Consider the following 19663-nt stretch of genomic DNA (forward strand, 5'->3'; position numbering starts at 1 on the left):
TCTGCTCTGGTGTCTGGTTATCAGCTGGGCAAACCCAATGCAAACCACGGAATGACTGACTCAGAAACATCATTGGCACAGTGGGGTAACAGTCTAACACAATATCACTCTGAGCCCCGCAATCATTTACATCTCTCAGACGGACAGGCCCATCTAATATTTTCTTCCAGCGTTACATACTTGTGACTAGTCTCAAACAAAACATTTTTTTACACACCCAACATTTTTATTTTGCTGGGCCTGGATTTACTCTCTTATCCACAAAGAATCAACGCTTCTATTTCTGTCTGCTCCATTACAGTCATGTCACATTCTTTGTACTTCTTGTTGATTTGCCTGTCTATATGGCCTCAGTGGCTCAGAGTAGCCACCCGAGTATGACAGAGGGAGTCAGGCGAGTTTGCCCTTGAGCAAGTAACATGATCATGGCCACATCACGGCCACAGTGCTACTTTAGCACACCAGCTCAAACAGAGCCAGTGCCTGTCTGTCTACCTATGCTGGGAATCACCCTCCCTGCTCCTGTGTACACAAATCCAAATACACAGCACAGGCAACTGTGCATTATTACGTAACCCAAGTATGCAAGCACAGCTAGTTTCATAATATCTAAAAGATACAGGGCTAGATTGTGCCTATTAGAGTACATCTAGACAGCGGTGCTATTTCAGGATACAAGAGGTCTACCCTGTGTCTTTTAAATGCTCCCGGTATTTCAAAACATTTTTCAAAATAACAGGTGTGCTATTCTGGCATTCCTGTAACTCTCATTCCATGAGGGCTAAGGGATGTCTTGAAATAGCATGTTATTTTGAAATTTGACAGTGTGTGGGCACACCAAATTTCAAAATAAGCTCTTTTGAAATCCAATTGAAATAAGATATGCAATTTGCATATCTTATTTTGAGTGTAGGGTGCTGTGTAGACACACCCCTTGGCTCAGATCCATGTCAGGAAATTCTGTGGAGTTACAAAGGCCCAGCAGAAACTCCAGTTGGCTTAATATCTTGTGGAGCTGCTGGAGAAATTAGCCACTATGCCACCTCTTAGGCATAACCACAAAGCCATTAATGAATTAGTGCACAAAATTACAGGGACTGAACTATATTTAAAAATCAGTGTATCTTTCCATATTTACTTAGCAAGATCTGAGTTCAGTGTTTCAGTTTTCTCCCCTGAAGACTGATGATGTCAAGAGCAAACAAAAAAAGGGCAGTCCTTCCACTATTTTGGGTCCTTCGTGTTAGCAGGGGATCATGAAACCTTGGCTCTCACCAGGTAAGTTCAAAGGAAACTGATTCAAATATTTTGTTTAAAAGTGGAAATGCATTTGAAATGTGTAAGTATATGTTATGGAACAAAGGCAATGACTCTATAGTTAAATTCTTTTGAACAGTTTCTGAGAGACATTGATTATTATTGAAATGTTGACATTTAGTATTTGAAAATAATTAACACTAGTAAACATACCGGAAATTAGGAATACATCCCTCTGATAGTGCCAGATCATCACCATTACATGCTCTGTGGGCTTCTCCATGGTGTTTGTAGTATCTGTCCTCCCAGTAACTGTTACAGTAGTTCATGGCCTTTATAATATAATCGGTCTGTTTCTCTATGGGGATTGTAATAGCTGTAAATCCAGAAATAGCCCATTCATACATACTGTACACTCAGTTGGCTCCTTTGTGGAGTTTATAATAGCTAGGAGTATAGAAATAGCTGGTTCATGACCATTACAAACTGTCATCTTGTCAGAGTCGTTTATATTAGCTACGATCCCTGAAGCACAGTATTCATAGAGATTATAAATCCACACCTTATAAGGAGAGCTGCAGGGGCCTGATTCTTTAACACTTTACTTGCATAAGTAGTCTTGCAAAAGCCAAAGGGGCTGTTTGTATGACTACTACTTCTCTGTATGGCTGATGTAAATGTAGAGCAACAACTATCATTTTACCTTTTGGTGGTTAAGCCAGATAATTACATCAGATGGTTAAGCCAGATACTTGCATGTGTCACGTGTTCCAGGGTTTGTTCTGGGTGACTACAGTCACATACTGGAGAGTTTTCCATTTTCCATTTGTGCATCAAGTACCTGCCTCTACCATGATTTGTATGGGTGTGGTTTAAGGTTGCCCAAAAGCTTCAGGGAAGATTGAAGCCAGGGATCTTCTGTATTGCGTCTTTCATAAAGAGTTTTGTTTGTGACTTGTGAAAGCCATTTAGCTTTCCAGTCTTTATCGGGATTGAAGTCACATTATAGAAGTTTAAGCATGTAGGTCCAAATGGCTTGTATGGCTTCAAGTCATGGAGAGGGAGATTGCTGAGGTCCTGGTGGATAGGAAGATGTTTGTTTTCCTCTATGCAATGGACATTTTGGACGATTGAGGCATTGTGGAGAATGGATGAGGGAGCCATGTGTGACAACACAGACAGCCAAGGTATTTGGCTTGAGTTGAGGTTGCCAGTGAATAACTAAGGACTACTAGTGTCAGTTAAGTTTCCAGGATCAGGTGGAGATATTGGTGAGAAACATGAATATTAAAAATGTGTTACCTTAGACTGTCACTGGCATTTTTGCTATTGATTTAAATACTGTGTGTCAGGCTGAGAACACCAATCCCACAATGATGCACAGTAGTCGGAAGGATTAGGCCTGTGAGTAACTGCTTGCCAGTGTGGATAAGAGTTTCACAAGTTGGCCCTTGGATTTATGTTCATTTGGTGGGAGTGCTTCCCTGTCCTATAAGGGTGTTTTAATCCCAGATTTGTCCCATTGCTTTTCCTCCAGGATAAATAAATCTAACATGTAGCACACTCCACGTGGATGGTATTTTGATGTGCTATGTCAGAAGAGACATCCTGAGTAAAAATTTGCCCTTTCTTTACCTTCATGCATCTGATGAAGTGAGTTGCAACTCATGAAAGCTTATGCCACCAGACTTCTTGTTGTAATTGCTGAAACAAACTAGCCCGGCTACTTCTGAAAATTGTTTTCGGTTGCACTCAGCACATAAAAGTAATGTCTGCTTTGGAGATACCTATGGAAATATCTGTCAGAGATTATATTTAGTTGGCTAGTCTTGCTATGACTCCTTTAAGGAATACATTTATCATTCCTGCCTAGTCTTTTAGATTTAATTTTTTTAACGAGGGTCATTTTTATCTAAATAAATCCTACCAGCCAAGTGATGGTATGTTTAGATACTTGATTTCGATGGGCAATGGATGAGCCCTTCAGTTATTTCCTGCTGTACTGCAATAGTTGTCCATATAACTGGAATTACAGAATCTTATAATGGCATTTTGGCATTGTTTTTATGATCAGATTATTAAGATCTACAGTTTTACAGTTGTTTTCCTTGATATTTTTCTGGATGAGTTTATTTCCTGGAGTTTCCTGAGAGCAGAACATCAATGGCCTGCCTATTAAATTTCCAGTTTGGTAAATGAGTCTCTCCAATTTCATTTTCCATTGCATTTTCATGAATATTATCTGTGATCTTTTGTCCTTGACAGGCAAACTGTATGTACATTTTTCTTTTCCTTTATTGCATCACTTGGAAGCAGAGTGGGTAAAATTGGAAAGAAATACAGTGTGCATGTGAGATTTGTTTTGATTAATAGGGCTTTTCCAAAAAGAGAGAGAGGTAGGTCGTGCTACCTTAAAACTTCCTATAAATGTGTGGTACTGCTGGGTTGCTGATATAATATTTGACTGACAAGTATAGAGCTAAATTCTGCCGCTCATACTCAAATGGAGTATCACCTTACCCCAAGAATAACTTTGTTGAAATAAATGAGGCTACTTATAGAATAAGGTGAATATGGATGGCAGACTCTAGTGAGTATTTATTGAGATTTGCAGAGAGTTTTTGATAGTGGATTCCAGAATGTTTTCAGACGTGGTATGAAATGGAATAAAATCAATTTACCCATGTTTTGGGACAGTTCCATTCTCCAATATGTAAATCATTGATCATTACTATTTAAATTGCAAGAACTTCAGGGAAGGGATCATCTCTGTTACATTTAGATTATCTCCTGTGTACAGTGCCTAACACAAGAGTACCCTGATGCTACTGCAATGAAAATTAATAATAATAATATATAAAATAAATAATAAAATAATAAAAATAAATAATAATAATCAAGATAATGACTAATTAGGTGTAGTTTTCATTCAATGGGAGAGGTTCTGATTTATGCTGATATTGAAGCCTGAGATTTTTAAGAACTTCATCTAGTGAAGTAAGCAAGTCCTCAGTGTTACTTAACTGGTGTCTGCAAGGAGAGATCTATCTTGTATTCCAGCTATATAAATTGATCTTATTTCCAGCTATAGCTAGTTATTTGCAGATAGCAATTGCTAGTGTTTCTACTCAGGTGGCAAACATAAAAAGGTATTCTTGCTTCAGTCCATATCATAGAGAAAAGTTTCTATTGATTTCCTTTTGAAGTTTAATGAAGCTTCTGGTGACAGGTAATTATCTCACATCTCAAAAGTCAAATTTTGACCAAAATGAAGTCAAATTATGCCTGGCCCTAGTACAGGTTTACTAAAAAAGGACAGAATGCAATTTGATACTTAATATTCAAAATATGTGCTACTGTGCCTAATTTTGATACCATAAGTCACATGATAGTGTTTCCATTTTTCAATTGGCCGAGTTGAATTTTTATAATCTGATTTCAAGTGCTCATGAAAAATAAATTTTAAATTTGCTTTCCAGGATCATTTAAATATATAATATGGACATTCACTTTTGAGAAGATGTATAGCAGTAAAGCCCAACTAAATGAATTTTCACAGCAGGTAAGCAATAGGGGTGAGGATATTTTTATTTACACTCAGATGAATACTTGTGGGAAATGTTTTTCATGATTCACCTAACTCTTGTTCATGGGAATGTTTCTAACATGTTTTTAAAGGGACACAATGATATTCTTCCATTCTATAGGGTGGCGTGCCCTGGATAGTCCCTGTAACATTTTGTTCAATTTTGAAATACTTGAAAGTAGAGCTGGGTCAGATTTTTCAGATTAAACTTTTTTAACTAAAAAATAATTTCAGATCAATTGACATATTTCATGAATTTGTGTCAAATTTATTAAATAAATAAATTCCCCCCAAAAGAGGAATGTTTCCTTACTACATTTTTGTGTTGACCTATATCAAATTTGCCTTTTAATGTTTTGGTTTGGCCACTGAACCATAGATCAGTTATTCATAGAACACTTGTTGAAAGTTCATGGTGGGATATACGACACAACAGCAAGAATTTAAAGTTACTGCCAATTCACCAGTTACCAGAAAAGGGTTCACAATGGAAAAGGTTCAGGTACTACAGAGCTAGCGAACAAAGATGGAAACATTGACTTTTAATACCATAGCAAAAATAAAATTATCAGAAGGAACTACAGGCAGTCCCCGGGTTACATGGATCCGACTTACATCGGATCCCTACTTACAAACGGGGTGAGGCAACCCCGCACTAGCTGCTTCCCCCCAGCAGACCAAGGAGATGCGAAGCTAGCACCTCCCCCCCCAGCAGACCAGGGAGATGTGGAGCGGCTTTTCTCAGCAGACACCTCAACTTGAGAATAAAGGACTGAGGGAAGTGAGGTGTGGGAGAATAAAACTGAGCTCTGGAGAAATGTTTGGCTAGAGTTTCCCCTACAATATGTACCAGTTCCGACTTACATACAAATTCAACTTAAGAACAAACCTACAGTCCCTATCTTGTACGTAACCTGGGGACTGCCTGTACCATACTTTTCATTATTTTTGATAATGAATATACCACTTACAGGAGTACTTATACCATTACAATATCAACAAAGCTTTTGTGTTTTAAAGTACTGAACAAAATATAAATTAATCATAACTTACACATTTTCTGTGAGTTACCAATATGACCAGGATCTCTCTCTTTTTATCCACCAACATACCTACGATTTGTGCATGCACATGCTCACACATAGCCTTGTTTGCTAGCCATTTTGTTTGCATTATACTGATTTATGCTCAAACTAGACCATTAAGTTTGGCTCCCTAAGTAAGAGTGGTGGTGAAGAGCTCCTAGGGAAGGATTCCTCCTTGAGTTGATGGAAAACATGTTTTAGGAGAATATAATATGCATCTCGCCTTAGAGGAGTGTGGCATACACATGTCTGTAACTGGCCAGATCTGTTGACAAATATGGAAGAAGTGCAAGGACTGCTCTCCCTTGTTTCTCACACCTTCCCATTTGGATAGTCACTGCCTGTAGTGCAGGGGTGGCCAACCCATTACTGGCAAAGAGACAAAATAGTGGTGGACATAGCGCAAAGAGCCGAGGGGAAAAAGTTGTCATGCAAAAACAAAACACCCAGCCATCACGTTTGGTCGAGCAAAAAAAAAAAAAAAAAAGGAAGCTGCCCCTTTAATTTTGGCTTTTTGGCCACATCAGGCTCCCAGTGGCCATCTTGTTGGTGCTATTTTGCTTTGCCGCACTGGACAGCTCAGCACAAGGAGCACCCAGTAAGCACAGGGAACTGGGGGTGGCTTTGCAAGCCAGGAGGAAGCTTCACAAGCCTCACTGTCTGCAGTGAAGAGCTGCATGTGGCTCGCGAGCCACAGGTTGGCCACCCCTGTGTAGTGACTCTAACTATGGCAGCTCTTGCATTTGAGGAAAGAGAAAGGTCCTTGTGCCTTCTCTGCAGAGATGCCAGAAACAGCCTATATTAAGGTCTGTGGGTAGTGTTTCAAGTAATCAGTAGGCAATTTTGGATCAGCTATAAGCTGAAAGAAAACTAAAATTGTAGCATGGGTAGGCAAAAATATCTGGTTAATTCTTAAGGTGTCTAGAGTCTGAGCAACTCCCAAAGCAACATCCTGGTTTGTATGTGTGTGCCCCTCCATTCCCTGGGACATTTTCAGTACTGCAGGAGGAAAAAAACACAAGAACCTCAAAGAACAAATAAGAGATGCTCAATGAATGCCGGCAGAATCATTGTAGGCATCCTGACTAGGCCATTTACATAAGTGCCAGGGGAAGCGGGTGTAAAAGCAGCTGTTCTTGTCAGGTAGCATTTTTATACTCACTTTGCACTGATGACATCACATGGTGCAAGCAATGGTGAGTTGGGCCCTTCTCCCTTGTTGGACTAAGTGGGAGTGGGTTACATGGTACAATGCTAGCCAGAGAATGAGATCTTAGTGCTCTGATTCTCCATTGTCCAGACCCTTGTGTAGCTATTTGCATCTGTGCCATTTTGATTCGACACCCACTGTGGACCTCTTTTGCACTGAAATGAACGGCTACATGTGGAGAGCAATGAAGAATCAAGACCTTAATGTTTCCAGAAGCCTGCGCAGAATGACACGAAGTTCAGTGTTAGTAAGAATATTTTGCCTTCTCTCCTGAAAACATAATTCCTGAGTGCTTAGTAAATAATGCAGCAAAACAACATGCGGCTCAATGAATGTGCAGAATAAATGACACATCAAATCTAATTTTCCTCACATTTTACACTAGTTCTACAACAGTGTAAATCACTGGCTTCAGTGAAGATACTTCTGATTTACACTGGTGTGAGCAGAGAATCAGAATTATTTTTAAAAGGCAGCAAACAAAGTCCTGATGAATTCATTGCTTCTTACTACTTTTCTAAAGCAAAATGATTGCCAGCTGATGCAAAACATCTCACAGATTTAAGAATTAGTTAGATTAAGAACAGTTAAGCCTCATAAAGACGTACCACCTATAAAAACAGTCACATTAGGAGGGATTAGAGGGCTAATTTGATCCCTCACACACAAAGCTCTAATTTGAAGCAAAGAAACCAAATTAGTCTTAATTAAAGTCTTGTTTGAGACAACCATTTAAACACATGCTCCCTTCTAATAGGGCTGATTTTACAGATGTAGTGTCATGTATTTACTAAACCAATATGTTCTCTTTCCAAATTTACTTTTACGTGTCAGATATTTTGGATCGGACTTTATCTCTACTTTTAAATAAAACCTTTACTGAACAGGATTGGGAAATCATATCTGTGAATGGAAATGTGAGTGGTTTAAATGGCAATCAGAAATCTTTATAGGCTTAATAAAGTGTCTTTGGGCAATTACTATAGTTTATTTTGAAACAGGACAGATTACAAATAACTCTATGGCTACGTCTACACTGGCATGAATTTCCGAAAATGCTTTTAACGGATAAGTTTTCTGTTCGAAGCATTTTTGGAAAAGTGCGTCTAGATTGGCAGGATGCTTTTCCGCAAAAGCACTTTTTGCGGAAAAGCGTCCGTGGCCAATCTAGACGCGGAAAACAGTACAATGCTGTCTACACTGGCCCTTTTGTGCAAAAGTCTTTCGGAAAAAGACTTTTGCCCAAACGGGAGCAGCATAGTTTTTCCGGAAAAGCAATGATGATTTTACATGAGATCGTCAGTGCCTTTCCGGAAATTCAAGCGGCCAGTGTAAACAGCTGGCAAGTTTTTCCGGAAAAGCAGATGATTTTCCGGAAAAACTTGCCAGTCTAGACACAGCCAACATGTTTACATGAATAGCATCTCATGAGATGTCTGAACAGCAAATCTTCTTTCCATTAAAAATAAATATATCCACAAATATTGTCTTGGTTTCCTCTATGCATCCAATTTGCTTATTTCACCTGTTCGATGCCGTAACGTACAAATGTCTTGTATTGGCTAGCCTCCTAATTTGCATCCCACCTTTCACAGAGAAGTCCCAGAAGAAAACCACAGAAAGCTTCTTTTTTTCTCTGCCACTCTCTGTCTTTTTGTCCCTGACTGAATAAAGTCCTACAACAAGAAATAAGGATCTTTTTCATAGGCTGTAACATTGAAAAATCACCAAAGTACTCTCCAATATAGCTGAAATTAGACAGGAAAGCAGAGGCTTTTGTCTCCAGTAGATCATGTGAAAATATTTACTAGAGAAGATAATGTTACCCGGGGGAAGCTGACAACAACTTAAACATGAAATGCAACCATCAGGAGAGCACAGACTGTCACATCAAGCTGGTGACATGAAAGCCTCGGTCATGCTGTTTAAGAGAACGAGACTTTGTATTTGAACTGGGTCATCAGAAACTTCCCTTTGACCTCAGCAATTTCTAACTGGCAAGAGCTGCCTGCTAACATTTGTCATTTAATTGTCAATGGCCAATAAGCATGACATCTGTTATTTTCTTGCTTGCTTGTTTTCTTCACCCTCTTCATGGTAAGTATGAGTGCCTGGGGTTCTGTGGCTTTGCAAAGCTGTATGTGGCTGTGTAGGCAAATTCTGTGGAGCAACAGAAATGCTCCAGCACTCTTGCTTGGTTACCACTTTACAAGTTGCATAAACTATTCATCTAAACCACACCATTACATAACTGAATACACGCTAATCTTCACAATGCCCCAGGGAGATAAGTATCATTGTTCCCATTTTTTAATCTATTAGGGTATGTCTACACTACAAAGTTAATTCGAACTAACAGACGTTAGTTCAAATTAATTTGATAGGCGCTACACATACAAACCGCTAGTGTGAACTTAATTCGAATTAGCGGAGGGCTTAATTCGAACTAGGTAAACCTCATTCTACGAGGACTAATGCCTAGTTCGAATTAAGTAGTTCGAATTAAGGACTGTGTAGCCACTTAATTCGAACTAGTGGGAGGCTAGCCCTCCCCAGCTTTCCCTGGTAGCCACTCTGGCCAACACCAGGGAAACTCTATTGCCCCCCTCCCGGCCCCGGAGCCCTTAAAGGGGCACGGTCTGGCTACGGTGCCCGTGCCAGGTGCAAGCCTGCCAGCACCCAGCCGGCAGACCCTGCACCTGGCACGGCATGAGCCAGCCACCCGCTGCCACCCAGCCCTCCGCCTCTCCCGGGACCAGACTGGCGGCTCCCGGGAGCCTGCCCAGGTCCGCAAGAGGCGGGCGCCCACCTGGTCTAGTGCGGAGATCGTGGACCTCATCCACGACCTCCGCACTAGGCACAGGAAAGTGGCCATCTAGGGCAGGATAGTTGCCAGCCTGGCCACCCAGGAGCAGGTTTGCATGAAAATCAGGGTGGTCCAGTGAGACCCCCGACCCTGAGCCCTGAGCTTAGAATGGCCGTACTGGGTCAGACCAAAGGTCCATCTAGCCCAGTAGCCTGTCTACCGATAGCGGCCAACACTAGGTACCCTGGAGGGGATGGACTGAAGACAATGACCAAGCCATTTGTCTTGTGCCATCCATCTCCAGCCTTCCACAAACAGAGGCCAGGGACACCATTTCTACCCCCTGGCTAATAGCACTCCATGGACCCAACCTCCATGACTTTATCTAACTTCTCTTTAAACTCTGTTCTAGTTCTAGCCTTCACAGCCTCCTGCAGCAAGGAGTTCCACAGGATGACTATTTGCTTTGTGAAGAACAACTTTCTGTTACTAGTTTGAAGCCTGCTACCCATTCATTTCATTTGGTGTCCTCTAGTCCTTCTATTATGGGAACTAATGAAGAACTTTTCTTTATGCACCCTCTCCACACCACTCATGCTTTTATAGACCTCTATCATATCCCCCCTCAGTCTCCTCTTTTCTAAGCTGAAAAGTCCCAGTCTGTTTAGCCTCTCTTCATATGGGACCTGTTCCAAACCCCTGATCATTTTAGTTGCTCTCCCCTCTCCCACCCTCTCTCTTCCCCTCTCCCACCTCCTTTTCCCAGTCTCCCCGAGTTTTGTTCAATAAAGAGAGTTTCTATTTTTGAACACACATGTTCTTTATTTTGTACATGAGGAAGGGGGGCTAGGGAGGGGTGAGTGGAAGGAGGTGAGGGAGGAATGGGGTACGAGCCCCCAGTAGGGAGGACTGGGGTGGCTCTGCGGGCTTCTGGGGCTGGAAGCTCTCCTGCAGCCCCCTGATTGACCACCCCCCTCCGGATGGCAGCCTGCAGCAAGTGCAGCCGGGCTGATGGTCGAGTGCTGTGATGTGCCCAGTGTGGGCACTCAGGGCACTCCAAGCCAGGACTGCTTTGCAAGCGGGGAACCCCTGAGAACTGTCTGTCCGGGGTGGGGGTCGGGTCCCTTTAAGCACAGCCCTGGGCTAGCCTGAGACAGCAGCTCCACGCTCTAAGTCCTACTCTGATGCCCTGCCGGCACTGCTTCCGGCCATCCTTAACCTCGGTTCAGGGTCCACTCAATGTGGACATGCTAGTTCGAATAAGCAAAATGCTAATTCGAACTAGTTTTTAGGTCTAGATGCACTAGTTCGAATTAGCTTAGTTCAAATTAACTAATTCGAATTAAGTTAGTTCGAATTAGTGTGTAGTGTAGACATACCCTTAGATACTGAACTGAGATCACTTCTAAATGCAGAACCAACATATTCACTCACTTTTCTTCAGGCTATCATGAGCAAAATATAAGGTAAATCCTTGACTTAAAGCAGGTAAAGCTGTGAGTAGTATACATTTTTATTGTTTGGTTTGACTTTATGAGGAATCTTATCATCATCATCATCATCATCATCATTTAGCATTAGAGAATCTACACCTACTTGATGATGTAAAATAAAACCTCTGCCTCTCCAGTTCTTCTTTTTCTTCTCCATTGAATAAAGACCCAAAACAAAAAGGATCTTTTTCAGAGAGGCAAAATTTAACACCCCAGTATGTACAGGTCTAGGGGTTTGGTTCAATCCATAAACTGGGGTCCCACTGTGCAATTTAACCCTGCTCTCTGAGTTTTGAGTTTCCCAAAGTTCAGGGTTGTTTATGTATGATGTTTGGATTAGGTCACTCTCTACTTTGGTATGCACATGTTGCAGGGAGGTACAAACACTGTAAAAGCTTAACCAGTAGGAATTGGACCCAGCAACTGCATGAGAACAATAAGTTTGTTTTCTTTCTGAAGTAAAATGGGCAGTTCATATAAATACATTTTAATAGACATCCCATTACCACCAGCAACTTTCCTTTCCCAAATTCCCATCCCACCACCATTACTCTTTGTCTACCACTACATCAATTATAGGGAAGACTTGGCACTCACTGATATCTCCTTCTGTACACACACACACAGCACAAACTGCAACTGCAAGTCAGTTTCACACAGCTATACTTCCTTATCAGCTAGCTAAAAGCATTTGATCAGCAGAAAAACATTTTTAACTTCTAAGTTTTGACAAAAAATAGGGGAGGGGGACAAGGGAGAGCTTTTCATGGTCACTTTGTCATTGAAAAGGAAAAATAATTACCGGAAAAATAATATTTTCACTGACAGTTCAGGGTAATTAGTTTCCCAGGGAGAAGGCGTTGGTAGCAAGGGGCTTTACACAGGGAGTCTTTGTCGTTTTATGGATGCTCATCTGTCAACTGTCAGGTTGTTTCAAAGGCGCTCTGGCCATAATGTTTTCCTTCTGCACCTTTCCCATCGTGGTGGCCCAAATTTGCCTGAATAACCATTCGTCTTCCTGTTTGCCTAGTCTGGGCATTTACAATGAGCTGGGATGGAGCGGCGCTGCTGGAGCTGTATAGTGTGAGGGTTCGTTGGGGAGAGTGTTTAACATTTTATAATGGCTTGGATGCGCAAGATGTTCTGGTTGGATACACTTTATTTTTCTGGACAAAGTACTCTTAGCAAATTAGAGACAGCTCCTTAACTTGAAAAACTAAGGATAGTTCAAACAAAATACAGGACTATGTAGTACTTTTTCCTGTAGGGAAGAACTTTTCCTCAGCACAAATACATAGATAAGCAATCTACTGCATTTTTAGTATACCACATTTATCACCATAAACCCCATAACTCATATTCTCAGACAAAAATCTTTGCGAAACTGCAGTGAAAGTTGTAAAACCACATTAAGACCAAAATGTTCAAACCTGGATGCCTAAAGTTTGGGAGCTAATGAGGTGTCCTGATTGTCTGATGTGCTGATTTCAGGAGGAGTTGTGGACAAAATGAGGCCACTTACTTACATGGTTAGAGATGGATGCAAGTTCCTGGTTATAAATATCTAAGTCCAAAACACTTGACCAAGTAATTTAAAGGAGGGGAAAAGTATTAGTGATCTAGAGGTAAAATATGCAAGTGTCTGAATGACAGGATATTCTTAACTCTGCCTCCCTGTGCTTGTCTGCTCTCCAGGTTCAATACCTGCACTAGTTATGTGATTGCCGTTGTGGCAATTAGGGTCACTTGTAGTCAGATGTCAACTTTGTAATAATAGGGCAGTGAGTGATTCCCCACCTCTAAAATTCACTCCTATAAAATATTATTAGGAAAAAAATGCACCATCTTAGAAGTTCATCAGGACCCTGTTTCAATGACCTTTGGCTGAGATGCTTGCATTTACTTTTGAACAAGCAGTTTTGTTGTGTTTCTGATTTTGAACGCCTTATTGCCATAGTGCTGTAGAAATTAATGAATTAACTGGGTTATCCTCTGCATTACTTTTCTCCTCGGCCCCCAACCTGGGAGCCTGCAATCCTCTTAAAAGATATCCACCGTGGTTTATGCAGGAAAGTTCATGTAGCCTAATATTGTCAGGAAAACCAGCCATCGTCCGAGGAGGACTCCACTTTTGTGAGGCCCTGGGCCTGAGCAGGTGGCAGGCACTTGTTGGGAAAGCAGGATCAGGGCATGAGAGTGTCCCCTGCCTGCCCAGAATTCCTGCCAGGGAGTGGGGTTCAGACATGGGGGCTTGCCCCACTTTGTCCTCTCATCATTCCTGCTGGGGAGCAGGGCACAGGAGCTCGCCCCACGCCCTGGCAGAGCAGGGCAAGCCCCAATGCTCCAATTCTGTTCCTTATCAGGAGTGTAAGGATGCCACTTTCTATGCCCACCCCTTTGGGCAGGGCCCCTTGGCATGGCGCCCACTGACCCAGTGGCTATTCTACCACTGGAAATAGAGAACAGTAAAGAATATATGCCCCAATTCTCGAGTGCCACCGAGATACATTCCTACCTTACAAAATATGAGCAGTTCCACTGAAGGATTACCTGGTTATCTCTCACCTTGGATTGGAAATCTTCTTCAGAATTGTCAGCTGGAACTTGCTGTGGCAAATGGTCCCTTGACAGCTGCTATTACATTCTACCCCTCTCACTCTGCCTGATTTCGAGCACTCTTTGCAGAGCACTGCTGTGACCATGATGACAGTCAGTAGAGCTGTACAGAGGGACTTACCCGCTCAAGTCCCAATTCAGCAATGTGTTTAGACATGTGCTCCATCTTACTGCACATCTTACTCCATCTTACTGCATCAGCAGTCCCGTGGAGTTCAATGGGAAAAGCCACACGCTGAAGTGTTTTGTTGGACTGGGTACTTGTATTTTTCCAATGGGACTATTTGTGAGGGGAATCAGAGAAGCAACAAACCATAAGTTTAGAAGGGACCATAAGGGTTGAGGGGCAGGTTCTGGGCAGGACGTAGGGTGCAGGAGTGAGCTGGGTATGTGGTAGGGGGCAGGGGATTGGAGAATTTACCTAACACTGCTCCGGGGGGGGGGGGGGAGGGGAGTCACAGGTAGCCCCACTCTGCCTTCAGCACCTTGCCCTGCCTCCTGCACCTCCCACACACCCCAACCCACTGTCCTGAGCCCCTCATCTAGCCCAACCCCGACTCCAAGATGCAGGATTTGTTGTGTCTAGACCATCCAAGACAAATGTCTGTCCAGCTTCCTTTAGATAAGTCCTCACCTAACGGAATTAAGTTTGAGCAATCTGACTCAAAGTATTGCTTCTCTAACATTTGGTAAAGATCACAACAAAAAAGCTTCAGAGGGGTAGCCGAGTTAGTCTGTAACAGGAAGAACTTAAAAAACAACAAATAGTTTATTAGCACTTTAAGTACTAACCAAACATGTAGATGGTATCATGAGCTTCCGTGGGCATAGCCCACTTCTGCAAATAACCAGAGTGTTGGAAGTCTAGAACCAAGACTAAATAAGGAAGGAGGGGGAGGAAGTTGAAAGGGGGGGGGGAGACATTGGGTAGATAAGTTTCAAAGCCGAGCCAGTCTGTAACAGGAAAAACTTAAAAAACAACCAATAGTCTATTAGCACCTTAAAGACTAAATAGTTAAAAGAGGCTGATGAGAATCATTAGTTTGCACAGGAAAGGAAGAGTACTAACACCAGATCACAGACATCAAGAACACAGAACACAGACATCAAGAACCATTGGCGCCTTCATTGTTTGATTGGTTGATAATGTGCAAGCCATCCGATATCGCGATTTAGACCATTTGCATGAGTTAAACTTGTGAATGAAGTGGTGTTCCAATCCTTCTCTGTGTATTTGGCTTGTGGAATTGGCCTGAATCAAAACTGCAACTTGGAGATCCATTAATGAGTGTCCAGGGAGGCTAAAGTGTTCCCCAGCAGGTTTTTGTGTTGCCTTTGTGGATATCTGATTTGTGTCCATTAATTCTTTCCCATAGGGACTGTCTAGTTTGTCCACTATATATTGCAGTGGGCCATTGCTGGCATTTGATGGCATAGATCACATTACTGGATGTGCAGTTAAATGACCCTGATTTGGTGGCTGATGTGGTTGGGTCCAGTGATGTAATCACTTGTATAGATGTGTGGGCAGAGTTGGCACCAGGGTTGATTGCAGGAGTTGGTTCCTGGATGCGTATGATGTAGCTGTGTAGTGTGGTTACCAGAAAGGATTTGTTTCAGATGACAGGGTTATCTGTAAGCGAGAATAGGCCTTTCCCCCAAGGCCTCTGAGAGTGAGGGGTCATTTTCCAAGATAGGTTGTAGATTGTGGATAATGCGTTGGAGGGGTTTACGTTGTGGACTGTAGGTGATGACAAGTGGAATTCTTTTGCTTTCTCTTTTGGGTCTGTTTTGAAGTAGTTCATGTCTGGGTACATTTTTGGCTCTGGCAATCTGTTTTTTCACTTCACCAGGTGGGTATTCAGTTTTAGGAATGCTCTATATAGATCCCGTAGGTGTTTGTGTCTGTCTGTGGGACTGGAGCAAATCTGGTTGTATTTTAGGGCTTGGCTATATACAATTTATTGAGAAATTTGTCTGGGATGGAAGCTAGAGGCATGAAGGCAAGTGTAGCGGTCGGTAGGTTTCTGATATAGGGTGGTGGAAATTTGTCCACCATTTAATTGTACTGTAGTGTCAAGGAAGTGGATTTCTCTTGTGGATTGATCCAGGCTGAGGTTGATGGTGGGGTGGAAGTTGTTGAAATCCTTGTGAAATTCTTCAAGGGTATCTTTTCTGTGGGTCCCTATGATGAAGATGTCATCGATGTAGCGTAAGTAAAGTAAAGGTGTTAGGGGGCGAGACCTGAGGAAATGCTGTTGAAGGTCAGCCATAAAGATGCTGGCATATTGTGGTGCCATGTGGGTGCCCATGGCTGTGCTGCTGACTTGAAGATTCCAATTGTCTCCAAATCAGAAGTAGTTGTGGGTGAGGACAAAGTCGCAGAGCTCTGTAATCAGGTTTGTAGTGCTGTCTTCAGGGATGGTGTTTCTGATGGCCTGTAATCCGTCTTCATGTGGAATGCTGCTGTAAAGAGCTTCTATGTCCATAGTGGCCAGGATGGTATTTTCAGGTAGATTACTGATGTTTTGTAGTTTCCTCAGGAAGTCAGTGGTGTCGTGGAGATAGTAGGAGTGCTAGTAGCAGAGGGTCTGAAGAGGGAGTCAATATAGCCAGATAATCCTGTTGTAAGTGTGCCAATGCTTGAGATGATGGGTCGTCCGGGATTTCCAAACTTCTGTATCTTGGGTAGCAAATAGAAAACTCCTGATTGGGGATTGAGGGAAGTGAAAAAAAGATGATCATCCAGTCTGAAAAGATGCAAGAGGGCAAAAACTAAACAATTTTACTATTTAATAATAATGGCATGATTGATAGTTGACATTATTTTAATATGGCAAATAGGTTTATAGTTTGCATTTTTCTGGACATATCCCCTAATTCTGATTAATTGAATAAACAAACTACACCGAGCCCCTCAAAAGGACAAATTCACAACTCTATGGACTCCATAGAGTCCATATTTGTCACTAAACAAATATAAAAATTACAGCCAACTACCACCAGTTCTTTTTAATTTCCAGTGTGGTCACTCAGTGATACTTAAGCACTGCAAATGCTCCCTTTTGGAGTCAGATTGCTTCTTTATTAATTCCATTCATAAATATACCCTGGGTGTCCAGAGCAGCATTTGAAACCCTGATAATCAAAAGCTTATTGTTTGTTTGAGGATCTTGAAAAGGAATTTGAAGTAAATGCCAAGGGAGAATAGAATAAAGATGGAGTTTTTCCTGCTAAACCAGCAGGAAGCCATCTAAAGTATAATGTTATGCACAACTTGTAGCTTGAGGGACAGGGGTTTGGAGGTGTGTGTGCCCAAGTGACTCTGTGTGCGTGCAATTATAGTAGTAAAGTCACTGTTCCATGCATAATTAATTTGGCACTTCACAGATGGTAGATTCCCTGTACAGCATTAACAGTCTTATTATGGTTGAGGTGCATGTTTGATGTTTTGAAGACTTGTAGCTTTAGCTCAGATTAGTATTTAACTCAATAGAACACAATATTGAAAAGCCAATCCCCAACTTGTACAACATAGAGGAGAAGAGTAGCTCTGGCAACTTGAGCAAGGCAGGATTTTATTTGTGTGTACAGGCAGTCCCCGGGTTACATGAATCCAACATACATCTGATCCCTACTTACAAACGAGGTGAGGCAACCCCGCACTAGCCGCTTCCCCCCAGCATACCAGGGAGACACAAAGCTAGCGCCCCCCCCCCCCCCCAGCAGACCAGGGAGACGCGAAGCTAGCGCCCCCTTCCCCCGCCAGCAGACCAGGGAGACGCGGAGTGGCTTTTCTCAGCAGACACCTCAGCTTGAGAATAAAGGTGTGGGAGAATAAAACTGAGCTCTGGAGAAATGTTTGGCTAGAGTTTCCCCTACAATATGTACCAGTTCCGACTTACATACAAATTCAACTTAAGAACAAACCTACAGTCCCTATCTTGTACGTAACCTGGGCACTGCCTGTATATGTATGTGTGTGCGCACTTGTGCATAGAGCAGTAAACAGAGGGTCAGACCTGCAGCTGGTATAATATCACCATGGCTCCATTGACTTCAGTGGTATCTGTTTGCTTCAGCTGGAGAGCGCACATCTATTACACACTTCTTAAAGGAAATGCGTTTCTGCTTTTGGACTGGTGTTGCTTTCCTTTAAAGCATATATACCTGCACTCCTGTGAAAGGATTAAAGATAAATAGAGGCTGCAATGCCATAGTATAATGAATATGGCATATATTGACTGTATATTATTTGAACTGTAGCCTAGTGTAAAAATGATCACACTGTTTGGCAAAGAGAATAGATACCAAATGATGTCTGTTTGCTCTAATTTAAAGCATTGTTGCATTTCCAACTAGAAAAGGGATGAACTGTTGTTGGCATAAGCTTCTCTCTGCTACAGAGCTATCCTGCTATAAAGTCAGTGTACTGCCACTGTGACTCTTAAATTCACCATATCTCTGTATTACACATACATTCTTGGCTCAGCACACTTCTTAACTGGCCCTCACTTTCAAGGATAGCCTAAATGTACCCCCAGTGCCTCTGCATGCAAACGCAAAGATCAATCCTGCAGCCCACTTAAAAGGCCTGATTTTGTAGCCTCTTATTTAAATGTGCTAATTCAATGGGATTCCAGCAAAACTCTCCTTAATATCAAAAGGAGTGAGTAAGGACTGGAAGATTTGGCCACTCGTGTTTTTATAATGTTGCTATTAAGAATTATTTCTACTAAAATGCTGACTGATGAAAATACAGCAGGAAATGTTTATGATACAAGAATCAGACACAATTTTAAGTTTCCTTCTCTTTATGTTGTGTCCCATATTTTGGCTCTCTCGTCTCTCACATGTGAATGTTAGCAGGTTAATAGATACTGGGCTGAATGCAGATGTGGAATACATTGTGGTGCATTGTATATTAGGGTATGTCTACACTACAAAGTTAGTTCGAACTAACTTTCATAGGCGCTACACTAGTGCTCCGTTAGTTTGAATTTAAATCGAACTAGCGGAGCGCTTAGTTTGAACTAGGAAAACCTCATTTTACGAGGATTAAGCCTAGTTCGAACTAGCTAGTTCGAATTAAGGGCTGTGTAGCCCCTTAATTCAAACTAGTGGGAGGCTAGCCCTCCCCAGGTTTCCCTGGTGGCCACTCTGGCCAACACCAGGGAAACTCTTCTGCCCCCCTCCCGGCCCCGGACCCCTTAAAGGGGCACGGGCTGGCTACGGTGCCCGTGCCAGGTGCAAGCTTGCCAGCACCCAGCCAGCAGACCCTGCACCTGGCACGGATCGAGCCACCCACCCGATGCCCCCCAGCCCTCCCACTCTTCCCGGGACCAAGCTGGCGGCTCCCGGGAGCTTGCCCGGGACTGCAAGAGGCGGGCACCCGCCTGGGCTAGTGTAGACATCGTGGACCTCGTCCACGATCTCCGCACTAGGCACAGGAAAGTGGCTGTCTAGGGCAGGAGAGATGCCAGCCTGGCCACCCAGGAGCAGGTGTGCATGAGAATCAAGGGGGTCCAGTGAGACCCCCCCGACCCTGAGCCCTGAGCTTACAATGGCCGTCCTGGGTCAGACCAAAGGTCCATCTAGCCCAGTAGCCTG

The 19663-nt window shown here is 42.6% G+C and overlaps 1 long non-coding RNA gene across 2 annotated transcripts in view; it reads right to left on the reverse strand.

Moving 5' to 3' along the window:
* LOC142829394 (uncharacterized) overlaps positions 1-19663 on the reverse strand; it is a 52830-nt gene that overhangs the window by 10531 nt on the left and 22636 nt on the right. Inside the window, exon 1 of one of the 2 annotated variants that reach the window (XR_012903787.1) lies at positions 8664-8793. The exons of the other annotated variant lie outside the window; for it this stretch is intronic. This is a non-coding gene — a long non-coding RNA (uncharacterized LOC142829394). Of the gene's footprint in view, positions 1-8663; positions 8794-19663 lie in introns of those variants that run through there. 2 annotated transcript variants of the gene reach the window in all.

Source organism: Pelodiscus sinensis, chromosome 5, assembly GCF_049634645.1.
Source record: "Pelodiscus sinensis isolate JC-2024 chromosome 5, ASM4963464v1, whole genome shotgun sequence".
NCBI lineage: Eukaryota > Metazoa > Chordata > Testudines > Trionychidae > Pelodiscus > Pelodiscus sinensis.